The sequence below is a fragment of the Mastigoproctus giganteus genome, chromosome 6, assembly GCF_048544385.1.
Source record: "Mastigoproctus giganteus isolate SK-2022 chromosome 6, ASM4854438v1, whole genome shotgun sequence".
Taxonomy (NCBI): domain Eukaryota; kingdom Metazoa; phylum Arthropoda; class Arachnida; order Uropygi; family Thelyphonidae; genus Mastigoproctus; species Mastigoproctus giganteus.
In genome coordinates this window covers 154,325,231-154,349,986 of record NC_143580.1, presented here as the reverse complement: position 1 = coordinate 154,349,986, position 24,756 = coordinate 154,325,231, and the positions used below count along the sequence as shown (strand labels likewise).

At 37.8% G+C, this 24,756-nt stretch overlaps 1 protein-coding gene across 5 annotated transcripts in view; it reads left to right on the top strand.

Annotated features, from left to right (window-relative positions):
* The first annotated feature begins 658 nt into the window (after positions 1-658).
* Positions 659-24,756, top strand: part of LOC150084664 (signal-induced proliferation-associated 1-like protein 2) — a 585,655-nt gene continuing 561,557 nt past the window's right edge. For 3 of the 5 annotated variants that reach the window (XM_090376537.1, XM_090376543.1, XM_090376536.1), the window contains exon 1: positions 659-906. The gene's annotated coding sequence lies outside the window, so the exon portion shown is untranslated. Of the gene's footprint in view, positions 907-1,245; positions 1,268-24,756 lie in introns of those variants that run through there. The other 2 variants (XM_090376544.1, XM_090376541.1) reach the window with 2 other exon arrangements.

Here is a 24,756-nt window from a genome sequence, read left to right as displayed (position 1 = left end):
TGATTTTGGACTAAAGATGAATATGCCTAAAACAAAAGTAATGAAAGGGATATAATGATTGAAGGAGCAGTAATTGAAAAGGTGGAGTCATATACTTATCTGGGACAAGTCATTGCCTGTAATAATGATAAATGGCTGGAAGTCAAGAGAAGAATAAATTTTCGATAGATAGCTTTCAGAAAATAGTCACATACTGAGGAAATATAGTCATATTCTTGTCGCTTATTTGTGACTTGCAAAACATCTGTTTATACCCATTCTAGTTATTACTTGAATTTTATGATTTCTGGTTGATATATATATATATATATTTTTTTTTTTTTTTTTTTTAATTTGGGGTTTTGAAGTGTCCCGGTTAATCTGCTTACTGGTGTTAATCCGATCCCTGTAAATCGGCAGTCTGCTGTATGTTCTTGGCTATGAGTTTCTTTTTGTTATTATATATTTTTAAATCAAATTTACTGTGTTAAAAGCGCATGCGTTGTGCAGCTCTATTTCTATTGGTTCATGCAGTAAACAGAAGAAATTAATTGTTGTGGTACTGTATTAGGTGGAATTTTATTTCTGAAATCTAGTTCTACCTAAGCAATTTATATATTGTTACACTGACCCGGTTAGTTCTTGTTATGTGTTTGCTAAACTCTCTAGATATTTATGAGACATTACATAGCAGCGAAGTGTTATTTCCCAGTGCAGTAAGAAAGTGTATTACATGAATGTGTGGTTAAATTCTGGGACCGTAACGCTTCGTTACTGCTACGTTCCAGAAACAATAATGTAATTTCCAGCAAGTTTATGTGAAAGTCTTTAGCCTAATAATTTCAGTATCATTGGAATATCCAAAATATTTCCAAATCATAATTAGATTTAGTGTTTGTTTTTTGAACACTACTAGTGAAATTTCAGGTATGTATTAGCAAAGACTTTTCACCCTAGTTTAAAATATATCCTTTAGTTATTACGGGCCTTTTATTTTCTTGGGTTTAATGTTAATTGTATGATAAATGTACTTAAAAAAAAAAAAAAACCGTAGTGCAGAATATAAGTACTTGTCAAAATTTCGTCAAGTATATCCGCTGTAATACGAGGGGGCGCTCAAAACCCTTAATATATTGACTTATGTACAACTGAATTAGAACAAAATATTGTAAAATATTAGTTGTATGTTACGCAGACTGGAAAAAAAGAAAAGGTATATCGGAAAGTGTACATTTCGCCATGGTTATATAAAGCATTACCACCATCATGACGAATAACACCAGAATGTGTAAGGATCCTTGCATTTGATATGGCTGAAGGAATTAAAATATATTGTAGTGTAGTGCCGTAAATTGAAACTTACATTTGTTGCCAGATAATAGTAGTTATATTTGTAAATATACAGGTTAGTAATATACATAAGTAATATACATCTATATGGGCAAAGAGGATTACAGTAATACAAACTAGTGTTACCATCGCCGGCTTCAGGGGATGGTGATATTTATGGTCACCAAGGGCGACATGAGGGCAAAATGTTTCCATTAGCATTAGTAGAGGCATTTGATGCAAGAAAGCAAGTTTATGCAGCATCAGCCAAAAAAAAAAAAAAAAAAACCACTTCCACTTCACCCCTCTGTTCGTTCGAAATACCTGTCCAGCTGAGCCTTAAATTTATTTAGGCTATCAACTTCCACAACAAGGGATGGAAGTCTGTTCCAACTACCCGCTGGCTAAAGACAAATTTCCGCACGTCTATCCAACATCTGTCTTTTCTCAATTTGAATTTATGCCCTCTCAGGTGATTATTCTGAGCAAGAGGAAGAATCCCATCAGCATTGAGCATGCTCAAACCATTCAAGGCTTTATATACCTCTATCAGATCACCTCGCTGGTGCCTAGTCTCCAGAAACTGTAATTTGCAAAACTTAAGCCTTTCTTTGTAAGAGCACCCCTTTGTTCCATTCACTAATCTTGTTGCCCTTCTCTGTACTCATTCTGGCAGCTCTACATCTTTCTTGAAATGAGGCCTCCAGACCTGTATACAGTACTCTAGGTGTGGCCTGACCATTGCCTTATACAAGGGAATAATCACCTCCTTATCCCTGCTGGAAAAATTCCTGTATATCATTGACAATATACACCATGAGCTACTCTTCTAACCCGTCTGCACTGCTCAGAGAACTTCATACCTGCCTGCACAATTACCCCCAGGTCCTTTTCATTCTCTACCACTGTCAGTGTAGTACCACAGAGTTGATACATTGCTCTGGGGTTGCTGTTTCCCATATGTAGTACTTTACATTTGTCAATGTTAAACTTCATTTGCCACCTCTCAGCCCATCTGCTCAACCTTTCCAGACCCTGTTGCAGCAGCATAGTGTCAGTAGTGTACTTAACAACCCTGCCAACTGTTGTATCGTCTGCAAACTTGGACATTAAGCTTGATATACCATCATAAATATCATTTATAAATACAGAAAACAATAATGGACCCAACACTGAACCCTGAGGGACTCCACTAATAACATTAGTCCACGATGAGCAGTGTCATTGATTACCAGTCTCTGTCTTCTACCCCTCAACCACCCCTTTATCCATAGCAGCAATTTGCCTCCAATGCCATACTGCTCCAATTTGTGCAGCAGTCTTCCATATGCAACAGTATCAAAAGCCTTTCTAAGATTCAAATATATAATGTCAAAGTTATTCCCTGCATCCAGTTCTTTTGTGACTGCATCATAGTATCCAATCAAATTGGTAAGGCAAGACTTCCCCTTAACAAAACCATGTTGTGTCCGAGCTATAACTGAAGTCTTGTCTAGATGATCCTGCAGTGCTTCTTTAACCAGTGCCTCCATTAATTTTCCTGGAACAGAAGTTAAACTCACAGGTCTATAATTACTTGTGTCGGCCTTTGATCCTCCTTTGTGAATTGGGGTCACATTTGCACATCTCCAGTCTGTGGGTACCTCCCCTGAGTCCAAGGAAGCTCTCATAATTATGGCTAAGGGTTTGCTTACTTCCTTTGCTGCCTCCTTTAATATAACTGGATAGATCCCATCCACCCCAGGTGCCTTTCGTGTGTTTATCTTCAACAATTTCTCCTGCACTTTACCCTCAGTTATTACAAGATTCTCTAGCTTACTGCCAGAGTTGAATACACCTCTGGCTTTCCCCTCGCTGAATAACTCCTCATGTGTGAATGTCGATGCAAAATATTCATTTAGTTTGTTAGCTACCTGAGCAGGATCATCTACAGTTGACCCATCGATATCAAGTGGACTAATCTGATTCATTCCCTTTCTTCTAGAGTTTATATAAGTAAAGAACTCTTTGCTGTTTTTCTTTGCATCCCTTGCCAAAGATTTCTCGTAATCTGCCTTCGCCTGCCTAACCTCCTTTGTAACTTGGTTACAGATCAACTTGTATCTATCATAGGCTTCTGTGTCACGTGTTAATTTGTATGTATCCCATGCATTTTTCTTCTCTGCCATATGGCTCATTAGTTCATCTGACATCCATTTAGGCCTAAACCTTGAACAATATTTCTTAGTTGGTATATAAAGCCTAGTATCTTCCAAGATAAGTTCTTTCAATTCTTCCCATTTTGAATTTGCTGTTCATAATATCATCAGTTGATCCCACTGTATAGAATTTAAGTACTATCTCAGACCATCGTAGTTGCCTTTACGAAAGCAATAACCCTTTCGTTTACCCCTAATGGTAGTTACCTCTTTGAGTAAGTCCCACTTCAGCACACCGTGATCACTGCCACTTAGTAGTTCGTTTATCTGCAGATTCTTAATGCATGAAGAATTACTACTGATAATCAAATCAAGAGTATTACTCCCTCTACTTGCCTCCCAAACATGCTGATGTAGAAAACAGTCGTCCAATAAATCCACAAAAGTCTTGCTAGTGTGTGAGTAACCAGCCCACAAATTCCAGTCAATATCTGGGAAATTAAAATCCCCCATTATAAGACTCTCTGATATACTGGCCCACTCTATTTCCCTGTACAGTTTCTTTTTATACTCATCAGAGTCATTAGGCCTATAGCACATTCCTACTCTCAATTTTGATCTTCCAATGCTTATGTCACACCAAACTGACCCGACTGCACTGTTCAGCGACGTTGACTAGCTTCACTTTTTGGATTTTGTGTTTCTTAACTAATAGCGTAACCCCTCCTCCCTTCCTATCCTTTCTGTAGACGTTGTACTCCCCAAATTCCAGTTCTGCATTCCTTATATCTGTGTGACACCACGTCTCTGATATCCCAACAATATCTGCCTTTGATATTTTGAGCAATACCTCAAATTCATCAAATTTATTTACTAAACTCCTAGCATTGGTGTACACGCAAGTATACATGCACCTGTTTCTATTCTTAGCTACCCTAACACAACCCCTGTGTTTACTTGTACTGCAATGACTCCCAGCAGTCTCTGAAATATCTTGCATCTTGTTTTTCATGCTTCTGCTCATTCCAATAGAAGCAGTGCAAGAATCACTTTCACCTCTTCCAGTTGCTACTGTTAATCTATTAATCTTTGTATCATCGCAAGCTAGCAGTTTTCTGACCCACTTAACACTGCCTCCATAGCATCAGCAAACATTCTTGCACCCTTTCTATTAAGTGTATCCCATCCCTGTAGAAGCAGTCTCTCCTGTTAACAAGTACAGTCCAGGCTGAAAAAAATTCTACCCCTTGAGCCTTGCACAATCTTTCACGGCTTTTTTTCAACAGCGACCTGTACTTGTTAATTCTGCCGGTCTCCTACTCTTGATATCATTAGTGCCAACATGTACAACTATATCACCTTTTGTGCCTTTAAACAGTGTTTAATCCATAACTGTTTAAACAGTGTGTAATCTTTGACAGTGTTTAATCCGATTATTTGATCTTCAAAATCTTTGCCAATGGATGAGATGTGCAATAATTAAGGCTGAATGTAGGAGTTCTAGTAATTTTTGCTCAAAGGTCATTATGTCCATGCTCTTTTTAGTATCAAAGCTGAATTATTTGTTTTTGCATTATCAGGTTAATTTTTACCTGATGATACCAGTTACTGTAACATTTGCGTATAGAGTTGTTTTATCATTGGGTAAATCGTGGATGAAGATCCATGAAGATTTACCCAATGATTAAACCATGATTGGCTAAATGAGGATAAGTGAGGTATCAAGTAAATCACTAAGTGATGCTTCAAAATACCAAACTAACCACGAATCAGAATCAGGAATTCAGGTGAAAAATCAGAAGAATTTTTGCAACTTTACTTTGATTTTTATATGATCATTGAGAAAGAATCTATGCCATTCTAGAACTTACAAATATCTCTGGAGGGGAAAAAAGTTTACATGGTGCAAGTTAGCCTAAGAATGGAAAGAATTGCAATATGTGTTTTTTAGGAGCACAATAGATGAAAATTTATTAGTGAACTGGGAAGAATTCTACTTGTACCACATTTTCAGTATTTGCCTTGCAAGAACAAAACTTCCACGAATTATGCACTATTACATGCTGTTTTCTAAAAATTAAAGACCACTCATTTCAAATGAAGTTATGGAATTAGTAGCAGCACTATTTTCACAATCTGTCTTTTCTTCATTTTGATATGGCTGAAGGAATTAAAATATATTGTAGTGTAGTGCTGTAAATTGAAACTTACATTTGTTTCCAGATAATAGTAGTTATATTTGTAAATATACAAGTTAGTGACATTATTATTTGCAAACCTAAGTAATATACATCTATATGGGCTAAATGAGGATAAGTGAGGTATCAAGTAATGTAGATTTGCTTGAGCGTGTACAGAGAAGGGAAACAAGATTGGTGAGGGGAATGAAGGGATCCTTTTACCAAGAGAGGCTTAAGTTCTGCAAATTGCAGTGGCTGGAGACTAGGCACCTGCACAGTGATCTGATTGAGGTGTATAAGGCCTTGAATGGGTTGAGCACGCTGAATTCTGATGGGATCCTTCCACTTGTTCAGATTACGAAGCTAAGGGGGCATAAATTCAAATTAAGAAAAGACAGATGTAGAATAGATGTGCGGAAATTTGCCTTTAGCCAGCGAGTGGTTAATTGCTGGAACAAACTTCCATCTGTCGTTGTGGAAGTTGATAGGTTAAATAAATTTAAGGAGGAACTGGACAGGCATTTGGAGGGAATGGTGTGATTTTTTTTTTTTTTCTGATGCTGCATAAGCTCATACACTTGCTTTCTTGCATCACATGCCACTACTACTACTAATTTGCGAAAAAACCCCAAACGGTGCTGCATTTATGGGTTCTTTTATGGACAAAACATGGTAGGTGCTACTTCTGTTCATCTAGAATTTACAAAGGATTAGAAAAACATTGTCTGGTGTAATGCCCTGGTTCCTGCCATTTCATGCTGTTGGAAAGACCAGAATATGGCAAGGATGCCATTCCAAGTATCAATAATGCAGGCTGGTGATGTAGTGCTGTTGGGAGCATTTCCTTGGTGCATATTGGTTCTTTTGTTGTTCAACAGGTTATGTGGAAATTGTTTCCAATCAGCATATCCTTTCGTGGCTGCAGCATATCCACCTGTGAATCATTTCTTTCAGCAGTATAATATACTGTGTATGTCACAAGGCCTGAATTATATAGAACTGGTTCTGGGAATATGAGAGTGAATTCAGTGTAGTGCAGTGGCCTTCCAATTCAGCATATCTCAATCCTTTTGATCACTTGCAAGATGAAGTGGAATGAGCCCTTCAGAGTAGCCATCTTCAGCCATCCAATTTGCAGCAACTGTGATAGCAGTTGAGCCAGCATAGACTATCCTTCTTGTGCCATGCTTTTGACACCTTGTTGAATTCGTGCCACAATGAATCTAGACTGTTTCAAGACTGTTTTGTTTTCTAGGTGGTAGATGACTCTCATCAGTTGGTGCAATACCACCACTTTACTTCTTGGAGGCTTGAAATAATGGAACCCATGTTTAGTCTCCAGAGCAAAGCTCTGGCAAACTCTCTTTCATCTCTTCCATCATACAGTATGAATGATGTCGTTTGAGGTTATGATGAACATTATTACAAGATCCAATCTTCCTTATATTTCGAGAGTATATAAAACGGTGTTCGCAGGCAGGCTGGCTGCCGGATAGTCCACCGGACCAAACCTATTGGTAACTCTCTAGGAGGCTTCTGGATCAGCTAGTGTATTATCTCACTGCATTAATCTGTCAGATAGTGACTGGAAGGAGTCTGATAGAGGTCTACACTGGCCTACATTTTTTATTTTTACGCGGCCCGAAGTCTAGATGGCCTGACCAGAATCGGTTATGGGGGAAATGAATTTGTTTTTTCATTCATTTCCCCCATAACCGATTTTTATCCCACCCTGATCAAAATGTTTCTTAATAAAATCACTAGCATTACTTTGAAGTTTCATAATAATAAAAAAAATTACCTTTCAGATTCAATATTAATAATTATTCAAAATAATTATCAATATTAATCATATAAAAAAGAAAATGTAATAAATTTTCAATTTTTCATGTTTAATTTACAGTAAGACCCCTGTATCCACACGGATACATTCCACGACCTACCTTGGATGGCTGAAACCACAGATATAAGTTGTTGTTTGGTTTTTTTTTTTAGGAGCATTAGCAACTAAGGCCATATTGCTCCGGAATATGCGGTGGTCATTCCTTGACCTTTCCGCATCCTCCATATTTGGTGGTGACGGGCTCGAACCCCGGTCTAATCAAGAAGCGTGTGGTACGCACTGCTGCTCCTTCCCACTTGGCTACTGAGACGCCACACAGATATAAGCAAATACCTGCTGACCCCATATATAACGTGATATTTTTGAACATACATACATATAATAAAGTTTAATTGATTAAACTTTATTATATGTATGTATAATAAAGTTTTTATTATACATATGTATAATTAGAAATTAAACACACAGTAAGACATTACCAACATTAAATACGGTAATAATAAAGTACAGCAGACTCTTGATTAACCAGAACACTTCAAGACTCCAAATTAAAAAAAAAAAAAAAAAAAAAAAAATCAACCAGAAATCATAAAATTCAAGTAATAACTAGAATAGGTATAAACAGATGTTTTGCAAGTCGTAAATAAGCGACAAGAACCGGCGCTATAAGTCGTCATTGGGAGATTAGTGTACCTATTATCTTGCAGCCCCTGCTGTCTTCACACCTATTGCTCAAAACAAAACAAAAAAAAATAAATAAAAAATAAGGGACCAAATGTTTAGTTTGATCTAGTGCATCCTGTTGATTGTTGTGCTCTGTCGCACCGCAAAAGGACAAATTTTGTTTCGTTATTTATGTCAGGGATGTCGGATTTTTTTTTTTTTTTTTTTTTGTTTAGAAATCGTGAAAATGATGGACAAGCGCAAGAGTTGTGCTTTCAAATTAAACAAAAAAATTTAAAATTTTTCAAAAGTTTGAAAACAGTGCATCCATTAAATCTCTAAAGAACCATTATAATGTTGGTGACAAAACCATATGTGACATTGTAAAAATAAAGGGAAGCTATTCGATTTAAAATCAAAATCGTAAAATATAAAGGGAAGCATCGTATTGGACACGCAAGTAGTATGTGTTAAGTTTTTTTCAATTTTTTTCTGTGGTTAACCACGGGTAATTGAATCAGCGGATACAGGGGCACAACTGTAATTCCAAAACAAATATTGATATCCACCTCATAAAATTCATACAGTGCATGATGCTTATGAATCATGCACTGTATGAATGATGTGTAAGCATTCCCCTTGTATTTCTAAATTATTGGTCAGTATTGGATATAGCAAAGAAGCGGTTAGAAAGTGTTACAATTGAATGTTCTTAGAATTGAAAGTAGGTCAACCCAAAATCTCTGATGTAGCAGAACTAGGGATTAACTGTATCACACTTTTAATAAATACTGCACACATACAACCAAAAAGGAACCCATTGCCAGGGAACATGATGACTCATGTCATACTCTTGATGTAATGTAAATTGCAACTTTACTGAGCAGAAATACAGACCGGGTCATTTCCACGAAAGAGTATAAGTTTCAGTGAATTTTGGAGACATTGGCAAAATGTGCCTTATTGGTCAATTAAAAGTATCAACAGACAACTAATACACATTTTTTCTTAAAAACCTCTATGAATTTAAATACATAAAAAATATTTAAAAAAAATATATATGTAAGAAATAGCCCAAAAAAGTCTGAAATGTTTGGAAATAACGATTATTTGTACCTGAGCTGGAACGTTCTTCGTGTTACCGGGCCCGAGGATCAGGCCGAAGCTAGAGGGCCAAGCCTGTCCTGTGCAGACCTCTAGGAGTCTGAGTAGTATGTATGCAGGAGACATTGTCGAGGCTATGTTATGTCAAAGAGCTGGGTATATTCTTACCATGTGTGTGCCGTATCCAAAAATTTCATTACCTCATACAGTATGTTGTTCCTCCCACCTTTTCTTACTACTAAATACACCATGAATTATCAAACCAATACAAAAAACTTATCTGTGAAAAGATCCAAACCTCCCAAACACTTTCTTGTTCCTTTCACAAATATACGTGGTCTCGGTTCTGATCTCAGTGATGTCCATTTCCACTTAGTCTGCCAAACCCCTTGTACTTTTTTTGACAGAATCCTAGTTGATTCAATCACTGCTCATGTCAGTTGTTCGAACTATTTGCTGTATGATTCCTTTCGCTTCAAAGGTGGTACTTGTGTGTATGTCCATTTTGGTATTCCCCATCAGGGACTTAGTGATTTGGAATCTCCTCTTTTTGACCTTCTTTGACTTAAAATCTCTTGCCACATTCTAGCAAATTCATCTGTTGCCTTTATCATTCTCCCAACTCTACTAATCACTTGGAACTGTTTGATTTCCTCTCTTTGAAACTCAACTTTCTCCAGTCTAACTTTCCTAACAGTGACGTAATTTTCCTTGGTTTTTGTGATGTTCACAACTCCAGCTGGCTTCCGTTTTCTAGTCACATGGATCCAGCTGGTCAAGATGCTGTGCCTTTTTCAATTACTAATGACCTCACCAGAATACCAGACAATCCTAACCATGCAGCCAGCATGCTTTATCTTTTTCTCACAAACAGCCATTCTAATACATGGTCGAGGTGAGTGGTCCTCCAGGCACCTCAAATCACAACTTCTTGATGGCTCTTCTGAGCATTTCTCTCATGGCCATTCTCAACCTCGTGTTGTTTGTCATTACAAGAATGCAAAATGGGTTGATCTGCGAGATGTCATTTCCTTGTTTGAATTACTGTTTCAAATATTCTGACGTCAACGCTTGCTTAGATCATGTCAGCGAAATTATCCTTGTAGGGTTGAAATCCTTTATTCCTCACTCCACCTTAAAAATCTGGTCCTTTACCTAAACCTTGGTTTTCCAACATGTGCGCTAAGGCTTTTGAAGAGAAAAATGTTGCTTATTGTAATTAGCTTGTTTCCAAATCTCCCAGTTCATTTTGTTCCTACAACAAAGCTTGCAACAATTGTAAAGCATTTATTAATCAGTCCAAACTAGATATCAAACAGGCTAAGAGAAGAAAACTTGCTTCTTATCTAAATGGTGGCAAGACCATTCTGGTCTTTCTTTTGTCAAAGCTATTGGTCACAACTTTCGCACATCTCTTTGTTCCCTCCTCTGTCAAAATCAGATGGGTCTATTGCCACTTCTGCCAAAGATAAAGCTGACCTGATAGCATCCTACTTTTTTTCCAACTCGTGGATTGATGATCTTGGTAAACCATGTTCTAACATTCCCAGTACACTCCTTCAGTGCTTCCTGTTGTCTTCTGTCAAAAGGATGTCAGAAGGATTTTGATCAATTTTGATACGAAGAAAGCTGTAGGTCCTGATAGTATTTCTCCACGTGTTCTCAAAACCTGTGCTCCTGAACTTACTCCTGTTCTGTGTAATCTTTTTTCACTTTCTTATTCCAGAGATGTTTTCTTTTTGCTTGGAAATTTTCTCTTATCCAGCCAGTTTGTAGGAACCTACAAAGTTTGACGAATCCCTCCAATCCAATTATTGTCCCATTGCACTTACTTCTACTCTTTCTAAAGTAATGGAGAAATCAATTAACTGTCAACTCTTAAACTATCTAGAAACCTTTCATCTGATCATCAGTCGCCAGTATGGATTCTGTCAGTGTTGATCCACTGGTGATATTCTGGCTTATGTTACCCATCTATGGACAAATTCCATGTAAAAGTTTGGTGAAACTCCAGCAGTTGCTCTTGACATTGCAAAGGCTTTTGATCATATTTGCAATAAAGGTCTTCTAAATAAGTTTCCATCCATATGGTTTGTGAACTATTTTTTTTTTGTAATTAGGTATCCAGTTTTCTCTCTGACTGACTGACTGCTCACTGCAGGTAATGGTAGATTGTTCTCTGTCTTTTAACCTTCTAACTTCTCCACTAATCTGGTGTTCCCCAAGGTTCAGTTCTTTCTCTCACTCTTCCCCACTTGTATATTTAATGACCTTCTTACATTGACTGGAAATCCTATTCATAGTTTTGCTGATGATAACACATTGCATTCCAGTTTGAGAAACCTTGGCCTGCACAAACAGCTTCAACCTCTTGAATATCCACTACCAATTCCTTAAATGCCCTTCTCCATATAATTCTCCAGGAGCCAAAAATAACGTAGTTGATTTCAATCCTTCTAAAACTCATACCTGTCATCTCTATCAAAAAGGATTCTATTGCTCCTATATTTAGCTTCAGTGACACTCTGATTTCTTGGCAAGATCATATATCTCTATTAGGGATTACCCCGACTTCTAATCTCTCTTGGCATAAGCATATCACAAATATTGCTTCTTCTGTATCTAAAAAACTGAGTTTTCTCTTTTGCTCTCTGCGTTACTTTTCTTCCAAACAGCTTTTCATTCTGTACAAATTGCAAAACCACTCTACTATTGAATATTGTTCTCACATATGGGGTGGTGCCCCCCCCAAAATCTCTCTCAGGTTTCTAGATTCTATTCAGAACATTGCAGTTAGGTTAATTAATGGCTCTTCTCTAACAGTTTCTCAGATGTTCAGTTTGTGCTGCATGCTTTTTCTGTAAATACTTCCATGGGCACTGTTCTTCTGAATTGGTTTCTGTAATTCTCGCTTTCTCTTTCAGAGCAATCCAAATGTGTACCACAACTAGTGAACATCCTTTTACTATCCAATTTCAAACTCACAGAACTAACTTTTCTTGTTCCTCATTTATTCATTCATCTTCTGTTTTCTGGAACAACTTTCTTTCATACATATTTCCTGAAAATTAAAATCTACAGAAGTTCAAGTGTAATATCAGCAAAGATCTTCTTTCATCTTCTCAACCGGTGCCTCCGTAGCCGGTTGGGCAGGAGCAGCAGTGCGTAGCACACGCTTCTTGATTAGACCAGGGTTCAAGCCTGTGACCACCAAATACGGAGGATATGGAAAGGTCAGGGAATGACCACCGCATATCCCCGGAGCAATACGGCCTTAGTTGCTAATGCTCCTAAAAACCAAATAACAAACAATATTCTCAACCTTCAACCCGTGCATGGCACTAAGTACTATAGGTTCTAATACTTCTTGTGTTTGGGTGTTCATATAAAAAAAAAAAAGGTGGGTGGGGGAATTGCTTACTATTAGGTGGGTGTTCCTAATGATGCCATTGGGGTTGATTGTTAGTCTTTTGAGGAACACTTCCTTGATTTTCTAAAGAAGATTGGTTGCATGTAATAATGTCAAGGAATAATGATATTTTCTTGTATCTGAAATGCCAAGAAGGAAATGGATTCACAAAGTAGTTTTTATGGTAGTTGGAAACATGTAAAGAAGAATAGCAAGGCCTTGCTACTGTGCACTTTTAAAATAAGCTAACATTGAGAAGTATGACAACCAATTTACTCACTATCTTTAAAATAGTTGCTTTTACATAGTTTGCATTATGGCAATATAAATCATTCCACTTGTGCTCTGAGTTTGATCACATTTGTTATTCTATTTTCTGGTATATATTATTATTGTATTGATATAGAAGAAAGTACAGTATAGTGAATATCTGTGAAAAGTAATTTTTTACAGCATTCTTCATTTTCATTTTTGCTCATAGGTAAATGGACATGGTGTGGTTTGGTTGGCATATGAAATGAGTTTTGAAAACAGCTTCCATCAAAGTGTATGTACTATATTTGCTAGTTACTCAGTTTTATCAGCCTGGTGGTATGTTGATAGATTGCACAGTAGGGCCATGCAAAGTGGGGGAGTGCACTGGATGTAGTGTACTCATCCTCTAAGGATTGGGGTCCCCAGATGACACTCAGAAAAAATATAGTGTTGAAAACTCTAAAATATAGGGAAATTAACTTTGCAAAATACTGGATTTCTATGCAAAGATAAAGTTTGATTTTTGCAATTTCACAAAAATATAAATGGGACTCCAACAGCAGTGTTAAATAATTTATTTTAACTAAAGAACCTTCAAAGGGAGCAGAGGGTTCTTTAGTTAAATCAGTATACGTAAACTGCATAGGAAAGAAAAACACCCTGAGAAAATAAATACAAGTAACCCTCGTATAACATGGTAGTTTGGTTCCTACAAAATCTTGTGTAATGAACAAACGTCTTACCTTACAAACTGTGATACTTATATCAGATAATGTACGTTAATTTAATTTTCTTCCTTTTCATCGCTGCTAAACACAATCTCTTCTGCAGCATCTAGATTTCGTCTATCTTCTGCTCTCATTTAAAAGTCACAGACTGCACTCTTCGAAGTCACAATTATTTTTTATGGTCTCAAACAAGCACAAGTTCAATAGCACAGAACCTAACCGAGGGATCTCCCAGCAAAATACAGTGGACCCTCACTTTAAATGATACGTGAAAATCGGAAGAATATTTTCCAGTTAAAATAAAAATAAATTTATGCTTACATACAGTAGCTTAATTAATATGTACTGTGATATGTACATACTAATTAATTGATATTTCTCTTCACTAGCTTTTTTTTTTGGTTGTAAATTTAAAACAGTAAAAATGATAAGCAATTAATAACAAAGAACACGGCATGCACAAGTAGCTACAAACATGATACAGAGTAATTAGTTTCTGAAAATTTATGTTTTTTATATGATCGAATATTTCAAAGAAGGGGAAACACATTTCACCATAACAACGTGAAAACCCACAGAATTCCAGCTACCAGCTATCAGTACAAAGTGAGGATATTGGTCTTGCTATTCCCACTTTGTACTGGTCAAGTGAGAAGTGGAGACTTCTCACTTGTCCAGTTGCCACTATGAGAAGTGGCAATTGAAGTTTAACATTGACAAATGCAAAGTACTGCATGGGGGTAGAAGTAACCCCAGAGGAACGTACCAACTGTGTGGTACTACACTTAGGGTGGTATTAAATGAAAAAGACCTGGGAGTAATTGTGCAGTCAGATATGAAGTTTTCTGAGCAATGCAGACAGGCTGCCAGGGCAGGTCATGGGGTTTTGTCAATGATATACAGGAATTTTGCTAGCAGGGAAAAGCAGATGATTGTCCCTCTGTATAAGGCAATGGTCAGGCCACACCTTGAGTACCATATACAGGTCTTGAAGCCTCATTTTAGGAAGGATGTAGAACTGCTGGAATGAGTACAGAGAAGGGCAATGAGATTGGTGAATGCAAGAAAGGCTTAAGTTCTGCAAATTGCAGTGTCTAGAGAGTGCGGTATCTGGTGATCTAATTGAGGTGTATAAGGCCTTGAATGGTTTAAGAAAGCTCAATGCCAATGGGATTCTTCCTCCTGCTCAGATTACCAACCTGAGAGAGCATAAATTCAAATTGAGGAAAGACAGCTGTAGAATAGATGTGTGGAAATTTGCCTTTAGCCAGCTGGTGGTTAATTGCTGGAACCAACTTCCATCTGTCATTGTGGAAGTTGATAGGTTAAATAAATTTAAGGAGAAACTGGACAAACATTTAGAGGGAATGGTTGTGTGAATTTTTTTTTTTTTTTTTTTTTTTGGCTGATGCTACATAAGCTCTCATGCTTGCTTTCTTGCATCACATGCCACGATTACTACTACATTAGCTAGCTATTATAAGCTATGGAAGTCTATGGCTTTCAGGGATACCCACTAGACACAAGAAACTATACCTTGCATGGGCATGTCAGCACCAAACTGTACCACTTTGCATGTGGAAATCTGTTCCCTGGTCTGATGAATCCCATTTCTAACTCTATCATACTGACAGGTGTGTCTGCATTTGGAGACAACATGGGGCCCCTTTCATCTGGATGCATTGTTGGTGTTTGGCAGGCTGGAGGCAGTGGTGTTATGGTTTCGGGACTGTTTCTATGATATGTTCTGTGGATCTTCTGATCACCTTTAATTAACAGCTCAACAACTGGTATTTATTAAAGATTGCCTTTAATCAACAGCTGATGTTTATCAACAAGACAGAAAGCAATTAGCACCATGCCATATGGCCTGGCATGGTGCTAATTGCTTTCGGGAACATGATAGTGAATTCTTCATTCTCCCATGACCGTTCATCTCGCACAATCTTAATCCAGTTTAGCATGTTTGGGACATAATGGAAAAGTACTTTTGTTGTTATGACCAACCACATGGCAATTTGTGGGCATTACTGGATGCATTTTGCAATGCATGGGTAGCACTACCACAGGATACCCTGCAACACCTCCTGAAGTCCATGCCAAGATGTGTACAGGCTGTATTATGGGCACTAGGTGGTAGATGACTCTCATCAACTGGTCAAATCTTCCCCATCTCTTCCATCACGCAGTATGATTGATGTCTTTTGAGGTTATGATGGACATCATGGCAAGATCCAAACTTCCTTACATTTCGAGGGTACAGCTCTAAAATGGTGTTTTCAGGCCGGTTGCTAGTTAGTACACCAGACCGAAACTATTGGTAACTCTCTAGGCGGCTTCTGGATCAGCTAGTGCATAATCTTGCTACCTCTGCTCTGCCAGATAGTGACTGGAGGGAGTCCGAGTAGTGTGTGCGGGGGCCCTTGTCGAGGCCACATTAAGTCAAGGATCTGGGTATATTCTTACCATGTGTACGCCATATCCAAAAATTTCAGTACTTCATACAGCATGTCCCTCCCACTTCTCCTACTATTGAATACATGAATGGTCAAACTAATAAAGTAATCTTATCTGCAAAAAGACCTACACCTCCCAAACACTTCCTGGTCCATTTCACAAATATATGTGGTCTCAGTTCTAATCTCAACGATGTCCATTTCCACTTGCAGTTTGCCAAACTCCATGTACTTTTTCGGACAGAATCTCAGTTATCGGTTGATTTAACCACTGCTCATCTCAGTTGCCTAAATTATTCATTGTATGATTCCTTTCATCTCAAAGGTAGTACTTGTGCATATGTCCGTTCTGATATTCCCTGTCAGAGACTTGGTAATTTGGAATCTGCTCTTTTTGACTTTCTCTGGCTTAAAATCTCTCCACCTCATTCTGTCAAATTCATCTGTTGTCTCTACTGTTCTCCCAACTCCACTAATCATTGGGAGCTCTTTGACTTCCTCTCTATGCAACTTGACTTTCTCCAGTCCAACTTTCCTAACAGTGAGGTAATTTTCCTTGGTGATTTTAATATTCACAACTCCAGCTGGCTTCCATTCTCTAATCACACAGACCCAGCTAGTCAAGATGCTGAGGCTTTTGCAATTACTAATGACCTTCCACAGATTGTTCATTTACCTCACAGAATACTGAACAATCGTAACCATAAAGCCAACACGCTTGATCTTTTTCTCACAAACAACCCCCTTCTAAGTACACGGTCGAAGTGAGTGGTCCCTTAGGCACATCAGATCACAACTTGGTGATTGTCTCTTCTCCATCGGAACTTTTATCTCATGGCTTTTCCCAACATCATGTTGTTCGGCATTACAAGAATGCAAAATGGAATGACCTGCGAGACTTCTTTTCTTCTTTTCCCTGGTCGGATTACTGTTTCAAAACTTCTGATGTCAGCGTTTGCTCAGATCATGTCATTAACACAGTCGTAGGAATGGAATCCTTTATACACACTCCACTTTAAAATCTCATCCTTTATCTAAACGGGCGCCTCCGTAGCCAGGTGGGAAGGAGCAGTAGTGCGTATTACATGCTTCTGGATTAGACCGGGGTTCGAGCCTGTCACCACCAAATGCGGAAAGGTCAAGGAATGACCACTGCATATCCTGTGGCTAATGCTCCTAAAAACCAAAACAACCTTTATCTAAACCTTGGTTTTCCAATAAATATGCTAAGGCTGTTCAAGAGAAGAATGTTGCATATCTTATTTGGCTTGTTTTAAATTCTATAGTTTCATTTTCTGCCTACACCAAAGCTCGCAACAATTATAAAGCAGTTATTAATGAGTCCAAACTAGATTTTGAACAGAGTAAGAGTAGAAAACTTGCTTCTTGCCCTAATGTTAGCTGAGCATTCTGGTCTCTTGCCAAAGCTATTGGCTGCAACTTTTGCACATCTCTGCTCCCACCTCTGTCAGAACCAGATGGTTCTATTGTCACTTCAGCCAAGGATAAAGCTGACCTGCTAGCATCCCATTTTTCTTCCAACTCATGTATTAATGATCTTGGTAAAACATCTCCAACCATTCCCAACATGCTCCATTCAATGCTTCCTGTGGTCTTCCATCAAAAGGATGTCAGAAGGATATTGACGAATCTTGATGCTAAGAAAGCTCCAGGTTGTCATGGTATTTCTCCACTTGTTCTCAAAACCTGTGCTCCTGAACTTACTCCTGTTCTGTGTCGCTTTTTCACTTTCTTATTCCAAAGGTGTTTTCCTTCTGCTTGTAAATTTTCTTTTTTCCAGCTAGTTCCTAAAAAGAGTGAGAAATCCTTCCCATCTAATTATTGTCTGATTGTACTTACTTTTATTCTTTCTAAAGTAATGGAGAAATCAATTAACTGCCTACTCTTAAACTTTCTAGAAACCTTCCATCTGATCAGCGATCACCAGTATGGATTCTGTCAGTGTCAATGTACTGGTGATATTCTGGCATAAGTTACCCATTTATGGAAAATTCAATGGAAACGTTCAGTGAAACACAGGTAGTTGCCCATGACATCTCAAAGGCTTTTGATTGTGTTTGGCCTGAAGATCTTCTAAACAAGCTTCCATCTTAGGGTTTGCCAACTGTTTTTTGTAATTGGTTATCCAGTTTTCTCTCTGACTGCTCACTGAGGGTGATGATAGAAGCCTCTCTGTCTTCTAACTTCTTCACTAATGTTGGTGTCCCCCAAAATTCAGTTCTTTCCCCCACTCTTTTCCTCTTGTATATTAATGACCTTCTTCCATTGACCGGAAATCCTATCCATAGTTTTTCCGATGTTAGCACATTACATTCCACTCTCCAGTTTGAGAAACCTTGCCCTGCTCAATCAGCTTCAACTTCCGGAATATCCGCTACCAATTCCTTAAATGCCGATCTTCAGGTAATTCTCCAGTGGGGCAAAGACAACTTAGTTGATTTCAATCCTTCTGAAATTCAGTTTTGTCTTATATCTTTGGTGATACTTCGATTTCTAGGCAAGATGATATATCTGTTTTGGGGGTTACCCTGACTTCTAATCTCTCTTGGTACAAGCACATTACAAATAATGCTTCCTCTGCTTCTAAAAAACTTGGTTTTCCTCTTTCGTTCTCGTCTTTACTTTTCTTCCAAACAGCTGTTCACTCTGTACAAATTGCAAATCCCCTTTACCATAGAATATTGTTCCCACATCTGGGTCGGTGCCCCCAAAACTTCTCTCAGGCTTCTAGATTCTATTCAGAAGAGGGCAGTTAGGTTAATTAATGATTCATCTCTAACAGAGTCTCGCCACTTGCTGTCTCATAGACGTATTGTTTCTGCTGCCTGTGTTTTCTACAGATACGTCCATGGGAACTGTTCTTTTGAATTGGCTTCTATAATTCCTGCTCTCTCTTTCAAAACAGTCCGAACATGTGCCGTCACCAGCCAACATCCATTTACTGTCCAACTTCAAACTCACAGAACCAACTTTTCACCTTCCTCATTTATTCATTCAACTGCCGTTTTCTGGAACAACCGTCCTTCATATGTTATTCCTGAAAATTACAGAGTACAGAAGTTCATGTCTAATGTCAACAAATATCTTCTTTCATCTTCTTAATCTCCAACCCAAGCATGGTACTAAGTATTATAGGTTCTAATACCTCTCGTGTTTGGGGTTTTCATAAAAAAAAAAAAAAAAAAAAAAAGAAGGTACCCTCATGTGGTATTAAATGTGTGTTGCTAATTCAAAGCCAACTCGTTGTGTGTGTGTGTGTACGCGGACCCGTGCGTTTGTTTTTTTTATAAACCCCTAACATGACAGGTATTAGAATCTATAATACTTAGCACTGTGGTTATGTTGAAAGTTTAGAAGATAAAAGAAGATACTTGTTCATGTTAGACTTGAATTTCTGTAGATGTAATTTTCACGAAATACGTGGGAAGGGAGTTTGTTCCAGAAAACAGAATTTGAAAGAAATGAGGAAGAAGAAGAAAAGTTGGTTCTGTTAGTTTGCACTTGGACAGTGAAAGGACCCTGACTGGTTGTGACATCTGTTCAGATTGGGTTGGAAGAGAGGGAGAAATATAGAAGCCAATTCGGAAGAACAGCGGAAGTAACTATAGAAAAGGCATGCAACAGAAACTGAATATCTATGAGACAGAAAATGGAGAGAATTTTTAAAAGATGGGTCATTAACTTAATTGCCCTCTTTTGAATGGAGTTTAGAAGCATGAGAGAGGTTATGGGCACCGCCCCAGATGTGGGAACAATATTCTGTGGTAGGGTAGATTTGTAGAGAGTGAGTAGCTATTTAGAAGAAAAGTAACACCGAGAAAGAAAGAGAAAACACAGTTTTTTAGATGCAGAGGAAGCAATATTTGTAATGTGCTTATGCCAAGAGAAATTATAAGTCAGGGTTATCTCTTGTTTAGTCTCTAGAGCAAAGTTTCCGGCATCCCCTCTCCCCATACTTCTCCTTCAACCCATGCATGGTACTAAGTACTATAGGTTTTGATACCTTTCGTGTTTGGGGTTCTCATAAAAAAAAAAAAAAAAAAATCTCTAAGAGAGATATCTGATATTGTTGTTTAGAAATCTGAATGTTGTCGGAGAGAAGCATAGGAACAGAAGAATCTGTTTTTTGAGATATAAGGCAGGATTGAGTTTTAGAAGGATTGAAATTTGCTAAGTTCTCTTTGCCCAACTGGAGATCAGCATTTAAGGAATTGGTAGTGGATATTCTAGAAGTTGAAGCTGTTTGTGCAGGGCATTAATTTCTCAAAGTGGAAGGTGGAATGCAATTTGCTATTATCAGCAAATCTATGGATAGGATTTCCAGTCAATGGGAATCATTGATATATAAGAGGAAAAGGGTGGGCAAAAGAACTGAACCTTGAGGAACACTGGCTAGGGGAGAATTTGGAAGGCAGAGCTGTCTACCATAACCTGCAGTGAACAGTCAGAGAGAAATCTGGGTGCCCATTTACAAAAAACAGTTGGCAAACTGTACGATGGAAGCTTATTTAGAAGACCTTTATGGCAGATATGATCAAAAGCCTTTGAAATGTCAAGAGCAACTGCTTGAGTTTCACCGAACCTTTCTATTGAATTTGTCCATAGAAGGTAACATCAACCAGTAATCACGAGTGGATCAATACAGACGGAATCCATACTGCCAGTTGTTGATCAGATGGAAGCTTTCAAGATAGTTTAGAAGTTGGCAGGTAATGGATTTTTCCATTACTTACAAGTAAGGGCAATGGGATGATAAATTGGATGGAATGGATTTGTCACTTGTTTTAGGAACTTGCTGTATATTAAGCAAAAGGAAAAACACTAGTGGAACAAAAAAATGTGCAAAGGCAACACAGAACAGGAGTAAGCTCAGGAGCACAGGTTTTTATAAAAAGTGGGGAAATACTATCAGGACCTGATGCTTTTTTGGCATCAAGACTTCAAAGTTCCGACATCCTTTTGATGGAAGACCACAGGAGGCATTGAATGCAGTGTACTGAGAATGGTAGGAGGTGGTTTACCAATATACGGTCGAACTTGGTTATAACGAGCAAGGCAATCTGTAAATAGGGTAATGCGACCATAGAAATTACAAGTGGAATGTCAATGCACTATTGCAGTGGTTTTCACCCGGGGTGCCGCAACAACAACATTCCAGGAGTGCCATGTAATTTGTGGTTAAGTTATTTAAACTGATTTTTTTAAAAAATTTATATATTTATTTCATTATAAAAAGATTTATGGTATCCACTATATGCTATCTTTTTAATTTTGTGATGATCTATAATTGATGTTTAATCAGTACCTCTATATAAAGAATAAAATTATTATATAAGTATACTTAATTTGTATTATGATTTTTAATTTTGTTTATAGTTAAATTATTATAACTATCATATAACATTTTTTTAATACAGTGCTAAAGGTGCTGTTATTAATAAAAAAAAGGTTGAAAACCACTGCACTATTGCAGTGGTTTATGACCTTTCCGGTTTATGACCTAGGTCATAAACTGGCTCCTAATCCGATGTGGGTGATAATAAAAGCTAAGTCGCCCCTTTCATTTTTGTCTATATCAAAAATTGGGTTTTTTTCGACTACCTGAGCAATTAAGAATGTTTTCATGTTTACCAAAGTTTGTACAGTATATCCATGTAGTACACTGTTATGATAGTGAGCAATTGTATGGGAATACGTGTAAATTAAAATCATTATGGCTTTTTGCTCGTCAGCCGTGATCTCGTTATTTCTGTGCTCTTTATAACCAAGTTCGACTGTAATTTAAACAGGAGTTAGAAGAAAAGTAGGATGCTAGAAGGTTGGCTTTATCTTTAGCTCAGGGGACAATACAACAATCAGGTTTTAACAGAGGTGGGAATAGTTGCGAACTTTGGTGTAAGCAAAAAATGAAGCTGTTGATTTGGATGCAAGCCAATTGCAATATGGAGCATTCTTTTCTTGAACAGTTTTAGTGCATTTATAGTTTTAGTGCATTTATAGAACAAAGTTTAGATAAAGAACAAAATTTTAAGGTGGTGTGTGGAATAAAGGATTTCATCCCTACAAAAATAATTTCATTGACTTGATCTGAGCAGACATTGACATCAGATGATTTAAAGCAGCAATCCAAACAAGCAAAAGTAGGATAGAAATTTCATAGATTATCCCGTTTTGCATCCTTTTAATACCTGATAACTTGAGGGTGAGAATGGCAATGAGAGAAAGGCTCCATTAGAGTGGAGACCATCACCAAGTTGTGATCCAAGGTGCCTAGAGGACCACTCACCTCGACTGTGTAATTGTGTGTTTGTGAGAAAAATGAATTGTGTTGGCTGAGTTGTTAGGATTGTGTGTTATTATGGTAGGTAAATGAATAATCTCTGTGAGGCATTAGTAATTGCAGTAGTCTCAGCATATTGAACAACTTGGTCTGTGTGACTAGAAAATGGAAGCAAGCAGGTGTTGTGACCATTAAATTTACCAAGAAAAAATTACTATTATGAAAGTTGGACTGGAAAAAGTCAAATTTCAAAGAAAGGAAGTCAAGGGTTCCAAGTGATTAGCAGTTGGGAGAACGATAGAGGCAACAGATGAATTTGATAAATGGAGGTAGAGAGATTTTAAGACAGAGAAAATCAAAAAGATGAGATTCCATATTACTAATTCTCTGATGGGGAATAAAAGTTCAGTTATATGCAAAAGTACTACCTTTGAAGTGAAAGGAATCGTACAGTGAATAATTAGGACAACTGAGATGAGCAGTGCGTGAATCAACCAATAATTAGGGTTCTGTTGGAAAAAGTAATTGAGGCTTGGCAAATTGAAAGTAGAAATAAACAAATTGTTGAGATTGGAACTGAGACCCATGTATATGATATGTGTTTGGGAGGTTTAGGTCTTTTTTTTTTTGCTGATAAAGTTTGTTCTTTTAGCTTGACTATTCATGATGTATTTAGTAGTAAGAAAGGTAAGGACATGTTTTATGAAGTAATGAATTTTTTGGATATTCATGGAAAAAATATACCCAGTTCCTTGATATAACATGGCTTTGACAGTGCCCCACATGCACACACACCACTCAGACGCCCTCCAGGTACTATCTGGCAGAGTAGAGGCAACGAGATTATACACTAGCTGATCCGGAAGCCTCCTAGAGAGTTACCAATAGGTTTGGTCCGGTGGATTATCCAGTGGCTGGCCTGTGAACACTGCTTTAGAGCTATACTCTCAAAATGTAAGGAAGCTTGGTACTTGCCATGATACCTATCATAACCTCAAAAGACATCATTTATACTGGATGATGGAAAAGATAGGGGTTGTCGGAGCTTTGCTCTGGAGACAAAACACTGGTTTCACCACCACAAGCATTTAATAAGCAAATTGGTGGTATTGCACTAGTTTATAAGTATCATCAACCACTTAGCATCAATCATGCCTGTGTGGTGTGGATGCCACACTTCCAATTCTGCTTACTTTGGTTCATACAGGTATGCCATATACCTGTATTTCAGGACTTCCACATGGGGTTATACCCAGGGTTACTAACGGTCCTGCCATCGTGAAGGTGTAAGCATAGGAGGATTTGGTGGTTGTGGAACAACCAGACTTTTCCGTAATTTGGTCTACTTGACTCAAGTGTCATCTCTATATCAGTTCCATCAGCATTTTAGGCTTCTGGGTTACAAGCCCAGCTTGTCACACCTAAGAGAATGTCTGTGACATCTTCAAGGACCAAAGTGTGTATAAGGGCATGATTCTGTTTATTTATGGATTTGTTTGTTGTGTAATTTATATTTTGGATGGAAGGCATTTCAGACATTAAGGCCTAACAGTGCTGCCTAGCAATTTGGTTCTAGCAGCAGCGGTTCCCTTATTTTTTTTTATTTATTTATTTTTTTGTGTAAACAATTATGTTGAACTATGTAAAGAACCATCTTTATATAAAAAAAAATAATAATAATAAAAAAATAGGCAAACCCGCTGCTGCTAGCACACCAAATTGCTGGGCAGCACCATTAGGCCTTAATGCTTGAAATGCCTGCCATTCAAAATATAAATTACACAACAAACACAAATCCATAAATAAACTGGATCATGCCCTAATTCAAGCTATGTGCATATAATTTTAATTTATAGCTATTACAATAGCATCAACACCACATAACTACAACACCAACCTGAAAATTAAAAGTTTATTCCTTTATAGCATATAAAACATAAAAATAGCAATTAAGTGTGTGTATATACAAAAGGTACTAGGAAAGTTTTGCAATATGACGCAACAATGAATCACAGGAAGCTGCTTGTTGCTGCATGTTGAGACATGTTCATACGTGCATAGTAGCCGCCGCGCCAAGTCGATGGGCTCAGTTATTCATTAGTAGTGAGAGTGTAAAGTGCTTGCGATGGCATCGTGGTCACGAAATGAGATAAGGACAGTTTTGCGGTATAATTTTGTGCGTGGTTTAACCATAGACCAGTGCTTAGAAGAAATGACTCTTGCACTAGATGATGATTGTCCACATCGTACAACGATATTCAGGTGGTATAGAGAATTCCAAAGGGAAATTTCCCTCTGGAGGATTCTGAGACGCCGGGAAGGCCACGAACGTCAGTTACGGAGGAAAACGTTACTGCTGTGAGGAAAATGC